Genomic DNA, 10,894 nt, shown 5'->3' on the forward strand with positions numbered 1-10,894 from the left:
CAACAACAATATGAACTAACCAGTACCCCCTGAGCTCATGTCTCTAGCTGCATATGTAGCAGAAGATGGCCTAATTGGCCATCATTAGGAAGAGAGGCCCCTTGGTCTTGCAAACTTTATATGACCCAGCACAGGGGAAGGCCAGGGCCAAGTAGTGGGCATGGGTAGGTAGGAGAGCAGGGGTGGGGGGGGCGGTATAGGGAACTTTTGGGATAGCATTTGAAATGTAAATAAAGAAAATAATAAATAAATAAATAAAATACCATAACAAAAAGAAAAAATTACAGTTGTTCACTTACTTTCTGTGTGTGCATGACCACATGTGAGTGGTATGCACATGCCATTGCACATATGTGGAGAACAGAGAAAAACTTGTGCAAGTTGTTTTTTCTGTTCACCATGAATCCCAGAGCCATCAGACTTCGCAGCAAGTGCCTTTGCCCACAGAGTCATCTTGCTGGCCTGTGTCTGGTACTTTTCAACTTTTATCTTATGTATATAGGTGTATTGCCTGCATGCATGTCTGAGAACCATTTGTATGTAGTGCCCACCTAGGCCTGAAGAGGCATGGAACTCCCTTGGGACTGGAGTTATAGTAGGATGGGAGCTACCATTGTGGGTGGTGAGACTTGAACCCAGTCCTCTGGAAGAGCAGCCACGTTCTTAACTGCCAAGCCACGTCTCCAGCCCCATATCTGGTTCTTAATCAACAGCATATTGTCATAGGTTTTCCCTCATTATTAGCACAAGCATTTGTCTGCTCCTACACAGTAACGGCAAGCCTCATGAAGTGAATACTTTAAACCAGGCTGGATGGTCCCCACCTGTAACTTCAGTACCCAAAAAGCAGGTGCAGAAAACAACAACAACAACAACTGGGGGTGGTACACACTTTAATCCCAGCCTCTGGAGGCAGAGGCAGATGAAGGCAAACTCTCTGTGAGTTTGAGGCCAGCCTGGTCTACATATCGAGTTCCAGGACAGCCAGGATTACCTAGAGAAACCCTTTCGCAAAAAGCAATAACAGAAACAAAACAAAACAAAACAAAACAAACAATAAAGAGGCAGGAGGATTGTAATTTCAGACCAGCCTAGGCTGGGCTACATAGTAAGAGCCTTCTTTTTGTTCTTCCTCTTTTTTTCTTCAATTATTATTATTGTTGTTGTTTTCCAAGACAGAATTTCTCTGTGTAACAGGCCTGGCTGTCCTGGAATTTACTTTGTACACCAGGCTGGCCTCAAACTCAAAGATCCACCTGCTTCTGCCTCCAGAGTGCTGTGACTAAAGGCTTTTGCTACACATGCCATACACACACACACACACACGCACACACACATGCACACACACATGCACATACACACAGGCACACACACATGCACACACACGCACACACACACACTCACACATGCACACACTCGCACACACACGTACACACACGCGCACACACACATGCACACACACATACACACACACACACATACACACACACACACACATGCACGTACCACACACCATTGTTTTTGAGTGTAGTTTCCTTGCTATTCCCTTGGTGTTGTCAGTGGCTCAATGTTCCTCTCACTCTGCTGTTTTCAGCTTGTCTGTGACCAGGAGGCCCCCTTTCTGTGGCCTCACTTTATCACTGGTTAGGGGACAACGCTCTGTGCCACCATGCACACCAGCCTGGGAAGTTCCTCTAGAATTTTAGGGACCTCAGCTCAGGCCAACCAGGACAGCTAGCATAGCAGTGCTGGGGTTTTAAATAAAGGCTTAAGCATGAGCGATAGAGAGGCTCAGAGGACACACCCAAAGGCATGTGGAGAGGAGGGGCAACATCATACTTAAGTGTGGGTATGGACAATCAGTTATCTTAGCATTAACCATACTGAGTTTTTTGATGACTCTCAAGTTGCAGCTCAGAAAGGTGATAAGAAACCTTTTTGTTGCTGGGCAACGGTGGCGCACGCCTTTAATCCTAGCACTTGGGAGGAAGAGGCAGGCGGGTTTCTGAGTTTGAGGCCAGCCTGGGCTACAGAGTGAGTTCCAGGACAAGAAGAAGGAAGAGAAGGAGGAGGAGGAGGAGGAGGAGGAGGAGAAAAGATCACAAGGTGACTCTAGACATGCCTTGGATGGAGAAAGTGGGACCAGAAACCGCTAGGGTTATGCAAGGAGTTGAGTTCACATCTATTTCCTGTAAATGGAGTTTGTAGTGAGAGTCCTAGAAACTGCAGGTTGAGGAAGAAAACCTTAAACAGCTGTTGGTTGTACTGGAAGTCTCGGGCTGCAGATGTGAGAGGCTTCTTTTCCTCCTTAGGAAATCTCAGGATCTTCTGGTCTTTACTGCCTCAAGCTGACAGGGTCAAACAGGTGGCAAACTTCTGAGAAACCTCTGGAAACCCTTCCAGCAAGATGACAGAATCTGTAAGGCGAAACAAGTTAGCAGCTGGCGCAGGCCTTTAACCTCAGCACATGGGAGGCAGAGGCAGGTGGATTTCTGAGTTCGAGGCCAGCCTGATCTACAGAGTGAGTTCCAGGACAGCCAGGGATATACAAAGTAACCCTGTCTTGAAAAAACAAAACAAAAACAAACAAACAAAAAAACAACAACAAAAAAAGAAAAACCAAAAAAGAAAGAAAGAAAGAAAAAAGCCAGGTGTGTTGTGTACATCAGGAATTCTGGAAAAGGTGGAGCAGGAGGACCACCATGAGTAAGAGGTTTGCCTGAGCTATGGACAAGACCCTGCCTGTAAGAGCAATAACGTCACAATGAGAGTGGAAAAGGAGGAGGAGGAAGATTTTGAACTGAGCTCCCAGCTGCCCTCAGTCCTCTGCCCTCCTCCTTCCTCACTGAGGTACAGTGTACAGACGTGGAAGAGAAGGAAGAAGAGGCAGAATCCTCGAGAAAGAGTCCTCACAGCCGAGGTCTCTGCCCAAGGAACACTTGGAACGCATCCAGGCCGCTGACAAGGTCATGGCCATGTTTTTGGTCCTTAGGTTTGTGCTGCCTTAAGTATCTGCCCTCAAGCCTTGTCTGGCCCTCCCACACCAAGCCAGACACCAGCAGATGGAGTGCTAGGACAAACTCTTGGTCTTGCTGTCTGGCCTTGGCCTGACATTCTGACCACTGCTTTAAGGGGAGTCCTATGATATGGGCTGATGGACTGGGTCCTCCAGTTGATGGAGCCTTCCCAAAGACCAGCTCCAATCTGCTCACAGCACAGGCCACTTTGCTCCTGAGTCCACAGAGTTGTGGAAGTGAGCTGGGACCTCTGAAGGTGTCCCCAGATGGTCACCAAGCTCTCCTTGGATCCAAGTGTCCCTTATTCATTTTCTGAAGTTGCCTTGTGTAGTGTGCTTGAATGCTGCCCCCCCCAACACCCCCAAATATCTCATCTGATTTCCAGAACCTATCATTGTCATTTGCAGGCAAAGATGGGACTGAGAAAAGGGGTGGGGGAGGGAGATTGGAGGCAGGACAGGGAGGTGTAGCTACAAGCAAGGACTAATGGTGACACTAGCAGCTAAGAAAGCATGAAGGCACCTCCCCCAGGTCCTGCCTCCATCTCAGTCTTTGGTGCTCTGGTCCATGTGGGACTGAGTTCGTTAGAGCCCCTCGATGTGTGGCTATTTGTTATGATGGCTCCAGAACACTGGAACATCCTTACAGCTGCTGTGTTCCTGTGGCATCAGGTGGGTCCTCTACAGACGCCATCTCTGATCCCTCTCTCTCTCTGCTTGACTCCTTCCTCATTTCTCTGACCCCGAGGTTGTCCTGTCCTTTCAGTGTCCCTGCTTCTCTTGGACATACCTCTAAGCTCACAGTTGGGGAGGAAGTCACCACAGGCTGTGGCCACCACACCAAGAAGAGATGTCACCTTCCTGAGAGCTGGGACTGGAGCTTTCTCCCATGTTCTTCCTTCCCTACTCCCTGAAGATGCCTAAGTGCTCATAGTCTGAGCCTCAAAGTGTCCCTCTTTCCCCTTCCCTCCAGGGACTTGTGTCCCTTGACACTTCAGGTACTTCTTCATAGAAAGGACTCCTCTACTGACATGGCCAGCTGTCCCCACACCTCCTGAAGGCTGATTTATTTAATCGCTTGCTGTTCTGCCAATCTCTTCATCTCTGATATGGATCCTTTTTGTTTGTTTTGTTTGTTTTTTCAAAGACATGGAACTCACTCTGTAGACCAGGCTGGCCTCGAACTCAGAAATCCTCTGCCTCCCAAGTGCTGGGATTAAAGGTGTGTGCTGCCATGCCCGGCCTTTTTTTTTTTTTTTTTTAAAAAAAATGAGTATACTGTAGTTGTCTTCAGATGCACCAGAAGAGGGCATCAGATCCCACTACAGATGGTTGTGAGCCACCATGTGGTTGCTGGGAATTGAACTCAGGACCTCTGGAAGAGCAGTCAGTACTCTTGACAGCTGAGCCATCTCTCCAGCCCCCACCATCTCTGTCTTTAACTGCACACCCATGGCAAGGGAGTCCTTCTCAGAACCCCCTTTCTCTCAGTCAGGTGAGGGGTCTGATTCGCTGGCTTCTGACTTCATATCCCTGGGACCCTGCACATTGGCCTGTCCCAGTGCTCCTTTGGCGGCTCCCCTACTCTAAAAGAATAAATTCAATTTTTCCTTCCAGCCATTTAGTTCCCCACAATAACGACTCCAACTAATTATTTATTAACAGACGCCTAGGCCGTAAGCTTCGGTTTGTTCTCTGACTTAACTGACTCAAACATGCGTTCAGCTTTGTGGCTGGTTTCCTCTCCTTGTCTTCTTACATTCGGTTTATCTCCTCAGAGTTCCTGGGGTGAATCTCCTCCCTATTCTATCCTGAGTTCAGCTGCCTGCTTGTTTATCTCCTCCTCAGTATTCCCAGGCAAATCTTTACACCCCCTGACTATTTCCCAGAATTCTCTCTGTCTGACACCCCACCTTCTATTTCCTGGATCAGCTCATTGGCCACAGATTTTTTTCTTAGTGACAGGTGATGTTTATAACCAATTCTCTCTACACCCTACAACCCTTTGGCTCATCTGTTCACGTTCTCTCCACAGGGGTATTAAGAGGAAGATTGAATGTTTTGGTTTTCTGGGAATCAGAGGTGCCTTGGGTTATGCATGAGGCAGATTCAGAAGTCAGGGGAGATGGCAAGCCCATGCATTGGCTGGGGTTTAACAGGGACAATGAGTCTGAGCAGGGCAGGCAATAGCTGCAGTTGGCTGCTTTCACCAGCTCTCTGCGGCCATGGGTTGTGTGGAACCGGGCTCTTGACTGGTTTAGAGCAGGGGTAGGGTTTGTTTGGTGTGTTTGGTGGCTGACAGAAATGGTTGGGGGGGGGATCTAGGCTGGATGGTTTGCACATAATGGCCAAGTCCTTGGGAGTGAACTTTAGCTTTCTGTTAGAGTTGGCAGTCTCGGGAAGGGTTTTTCCAGACAGCAACACCACATACAGCAAAGCATGTAGAACACAGAGGGGAAGAAAATGCAGTTCATTCAACTGATTGGTGCCAACTGGACAGACTAAGAAACAGAGGCCCCTTCCTTCTCTCTTGGGTCAGTGGCTCTCTCTCTCTCTCTCTCTCTCTTTCTCCCTCCCTCTCTCTCTCTCCTCTCTCTCTGTCTGTCTCTCTCCTCTCTGTCTCTCTCTTTCTCCCTCTCTCCCTCTCTCTCTCCCTCTCTCTCTGTCTCTCTGTCCCTCTCTCTTCCCCCCCTCTCTCTGTCTCTCTGTCTCTGTCTCTCTCTCTCTGTCTCTCTCTCTCCTCTCTGTCTCTCTTTCTCCCTCTCTCCCTCTCTCTCTCCCCCCTCTCTCTCCCTCTCTCTCTGTCTCTCTCTCTTTCCCTCTCTGTCTCTGTCTCTCTGTCTCTGTCTCTCTGTTTCTCTCTCTCTCTCTCCAGCCCTATAGAAACTTTGAGGGAGCAAGGTGTGCATATGTCTATATGTCTATGATTTTAGGATGGGAAAACAGGGACAGGGAGCCAGGAGTTTTGGATCATCCTCAGCTAGAAAGCAAGTTTGGGGCTAGCATGGGCTACAGGAAAACCTACTTCAAAATACAGAATGACTAGCTAGCACCTTCTGCTTTCGGGAAGATAGAATAGGCAGAATGTTCTGTATTTCTTAACAAAACCAAAGGCCCTGCATGTTGCTATTTAAAACATGGGGGACTCCGATAAATAGAGGGATAGGAGAATAGTGAGTAGAAACATCAGCATCCGGATGCCGATGCCCTCTGTCTTTCCTTTCTCCCTTAGCTATCCCAGCCTAGGTGCTCCAGAAGTTGGCAACAAGTGGAAACAAAGAAGGCCTGGTTTCTCTAGCCAGAGGACCCAGACATGGCAGCTTAGAAAAGATAGAAATATTAGCCAAAAATTGCACCATCCCAGCCAAATAATGCAGAAAAGGCTGTGAAACCTGAACTCCCTACCCCTGCCAACCCCCTGTGGCTGCTATGGTTTCAAAGGTGGCTTGGAAATCGAGGACAGTGAGTGGCCTGAGGTAATCACAGAAACACACACACACACACACACACACAAAATGCACGCGCACGCCCACCCACACCCACACCCACACCCACACCCACACCCCCATGGAGACTGGTACAGAGCAGTAGTAGGAGGCTCAGGCACAGTAAGGGAGATTGAGCCCTGAGCAGCAGCAACCACTCCTGTTCTACCCAGCAACATAGAGGCAGCCCTGAGCACCGGAAGTCACCAAATGCCCAGTGGGGAATAACTTGGCAGTGCTGATGAACCCCTCCCCCACTTCCCGATGAACTAGAGCCAAACACCTTAAAAATCAAGGTTTAGGCAAGTTCCAGTCTGCTTTTGCTTTTTAGATTATTTATGTGTATAAATCCCTTTCTACGTTCTTGGACTGTATGTTCGAGTGTGTGTACTGTCTCAGGAAGTCAGAATCGGTATTGGATCCCTGGAGTGGAGTTGGAATTCGATGGTTGTGAGTTGCAGTGTGGGTGCTGGGAACGGAACTCTGGCCCTCTGCTAAGATTGGTCCATGCTCTTAACAAGCAAGCCATCTCCCAGACTCAGAATCCCATTAAATAGAAACAGTTCGTTTCCTCCCTTCCCCTCACCCTGTTTCTCTCTCTGGGACAGGGTGTTATTATATAGTCGTAGCTGACCTGGAATTCACAGTGTAAACCAGGATGGCCGTGAACTCACAAAGATCTGCCCTCCTCTGCTTCCTGCACGCAGGCATAAAAGCGGTGTGCTACCTGCCCAACCTAAGAAAAGTTTGCGTTTGTTTGTCTTTCAAGACAGGGTTCCCTATGCAGCCCTGGCTGTCCTTGAACTTTCTCTGCAGATGAGGCTTGTCTGGAACTCAGAGATCGTCTTGTCTCTGCCTCTAAATGTCTGTCTGTCTGTCTCTCTGTCTGAGACATGGCTTCTCTGTGTAGCTGTGGCTAGCCTAGTATTCACTTTGCAGACCAGGCTGGCCTCACACTCACAGAGAGTCATCTTTTCTGCCTCTCGAGTCCTGGGATTAAAGGCATTTGACACCGTACCCGACTAATTTTCAACCAAAGATCATTTATCATACCAAGACTTGAGAAAATATCAAATTAAATTTGTGAAGATAATTAATAGATATCAATACCAATGTGACAGATTTTAGAGTATCTGAAAAGATTTTAAAGTAGCCACTCTGAAATGGACTCCACCAATGGGGCTGGTGAGATGGTTCAGCAGTCAGGAATGCTCACTGCTCCTCAGGGGAGCTGAGTTGGGTTCACACTGCACCCACATTGGGGGGCTCACAACTACCTGTCAGTTCAGCTCCAGGAAGTGGTGGTTCACACCTTTAGTCCCAGCACTTAGGAGGCAAAGACAGGTGGATTTCTGGGTCCAAGGCTAGCTTGGTCTACAGAGTGAGTTCCAGGAGAGCCAGGGCTACACAGAGAAACCCTGTCTGAAAAAATATACAGCCAGCCAGCCAGACACATAGATACATATAGTAAGTCTCGATATTTAAAAAGAAGACATACGCTGGGCACAGTGGCGCACGCCTTTAATCCCAGCACTCGGGAGGCAGAGGCAGGCGGATTTCTGAGTTCGAGGCCAGCCTGGTCTACAGAGTGAGTACCAGGACATCCAGGGCTAAACAGAGAAACAAAAAAAAAAAAAAAAAGAGGACACACACACACACACACACACACACAGAGAGAGAGAGAGAGAGAGAGAGAGAGAGAGAGAGAGAGAGAGAGAGAGAGAGAGAGAGATTGAGAGAGAGAACTAGAAAAGCCAAAGAACTAGATCAGACTAGCCTCAAGCTTGTGATACTTTGACCGGTTAAGAAACATAGTAACTGGGGCTGGTGAGATGGCTCAGTGGGTAAGAGCACCTGACTGCTCCCAGCAACCACATGGTGACTCATAACCATCCGTAACAAGATCTGACACCCTCTTCTTGAGTGTCTGAAGACAGCTACATTGTACTTACATATAATAAATAAATAAATCTTAAAAAAAAAAAGAAACATAGTAACTAAAAACTTAAAACTCTTGGACAGGTTCAAAGACAGGATTGGGAAGACAGAACATAGAATAGCAGAAATTTCCCAACCTAAAAAAGAGAAAATTTCAGTAAGTTCAGCACATGGTTGCTATCTGAATCCATGATTAAAGTCAACCTTTGACCTTTGATTAGGACAGAATCTAATCAGCTCTGGAACACCTCCTGAGACCCCTCAGAGGTGCTTCAGTCATCTCCCAGGCGGTTCTTTCTTTTTTCTTTTTTCTTTTTTCTTTTTCTTTCTTTCTTTCTTTTCTTTTTTCTTTTCTTTTCTTTTCTTTTCTTTTTTTTTTAACTTTTCGAGACAGGGTTTGTTTTGGAAGAAGAGGAGAAAGAAGACAGCTGAAAAATACTCAACGAACCTCCACTGAGCACCCTGGAAATACATGTGCAGACTCAAGACACTGAACACAGTTCTCATGAGCATGGAGCAACCAAAACACATCAATGCCAAGAAACGCCACAAGCAAACGTCTACAACTAGAGATTGTTCAGCTGGATGTGGTCCTATAGCCTGCAATCCCAGGGTTCAGGAGGATCAGGAGCTCAGGGTCATCCTCTGATACATAGAAAGTTTGGGGCAGCCTGGACCATATGAGACCAATAATCCCAGCACTTGGGAGGCAGAGGCAGGCAGATTTCTGAGTTCGAGACCAGCCTGGTCTNCAGATTGAGTTCCAGGACAGCCAGGACTACACAGAGATACCCTGTCTCGAAAAACAAAAAGAAAAGAAAAGAAGAGAAAAGAAAAGAAAAGAAAAGAAAAGAAAAGAAAAGAAAAGAAAAGAAAAGAAAGGAAAAGAAAGGAAAAGAAAAGAAAAGATAGACCTGGGGCTGATAGGAGTTCATTCTTCTCTTACAGAGGACCCAGGTTCAGTCCCTAGCACAAACACAGACGCCTTTAACTCCAGCCCCAGATCAGAAGCCTCAGACATCTGCAGGCTCCCCTGTGTGTACACACCCCCACAGACACATATGTGTGCACATAATTCAAAATAATAAAAATAGAAGTATTCTGCTAGCAGCCTTCAGATGAAGAAGTAGAACTCTCAGCTCCTCCTGCACCATGCCTGTCTGGATGCTGCCATGCTCCCACCTTGATGACAACGGACTGAACCTCTGAACCTGTCCTAGCTACAGTCATCCATTGCCATAACTTTTAAATGATATTGGAAAGAAACTGGCAAAAAGCAAAAAAATGATAAAGTTTTTCCTTATGGAGAACAAACAAAGGCAGACCCGACTGTCTAAGTACTATGAGCATGTAGACATTAATAAACGTGCACTTGTAGAAACTGAGGTCAGCAGGAGTTGCCTACCTCGATCCAGTGAATGATGCTCGTTCGTTGAATACAAGGATTTTAAACTGATCTACCGGCAACACACAGCTCTCTTTGTTGTGGTTGGAGTTAGTGACACTGAGAATAAGACGGCTATCTGTGAATTTATACACAAGTTTTTGGAAGTTTTACATGAGTACTTCAGCAGAGTGAGTGAATTAGATATAATGTTTAATTTGGATAAAGTTCACATCATTTTGGATGAGATGGTGTTAAATGGCTGCATTGTGGAAACTAACAGAGCCAGAATTCTTGCCCCTCTACTGATTCTCCACAAGATATCAGAAAGCTAAAGAAGACTAACGAGGTTTGAGTGATGTGAAGGCCAAGGAAGATATCAGAAATCGCAACAGCCTTCTGAAAACTGGCATTAACCATCTCCCATCATTCCTAAAAAGAAAACAAACAATTCTGTGTACAAACAAAATTTTGCTCTTAAGAGAGAGCCACAATTTTACTTGGTAACTGTAAGCTTGCTTTTCCTTCTGCAGGAACAGCAGGGCTGCACAGTGAAGAAAGCATGGCAGTTGTCCATTAGCCAATAAACTTGTCTTGACCATGTGGAAAAAAAAAATAGCTGGAAGTGGCGGAGCATGACTTCAATCTTCAATCCCCAGCACTTGGGAGGCAGAAGCAGTGCATCTCTCAAAGTTCGAGGCCAGCCTGGAACTCTACAGAGAGAGTTCCAGTTCATCCAGAGCTATAGAGTGAGACCCTGTCTTAAAACAACAACAAAATAATAAAAGAGTTGGTCATGGTGGTTCACTCTTTAATCCCAGCAATAGGGAAGCAGAGGCAGGTAGATCTCTGTGGTGGTCTTCATGGTGAGTTTCAGGACAGCCAGGGTTATATAGAAAGACCCTGTCTCAAAATAACAAAGAAATAAAACAAAAACAAAACCTTTTTTTTTAAAAAAAAAAAAAAAAAGCAACAAAACCAAAACAGTACTGAATGATCTGGCAAGATGATCCGTGGGTGTCTTAGGGTTTTACTGATGTGAAAAGACACCATGACCAAGGCAACTCTTCT

General features: G+C 46.5%; 1 pseudogene; it reads left to right on the top strand.

Moving 5' to 3' along the window:
* The first annotated feature begins 9,723 nt into the window (after positions 1-9,723).
* Positions 9,724-10,158, top strand: LOC110330962 (annotated as a pseudogene).
* Positions 10,159-10,894: the final 736 nt, after the last annotated feature.

This window comes from Mus pahari, chromosome 13, assembly GCF_900095145.1.
Source record: "Mus pahari chromosome 13, PAHARI_EIJ_v1.1, whole genome shotgun sequence".
Classification (NCBI taxonomy): domain Eukaryota; kingdom Metazoa; phylum Chordata; class Mammalia; order Rodentia; family Muridae; genus Mus; species Mus pahari.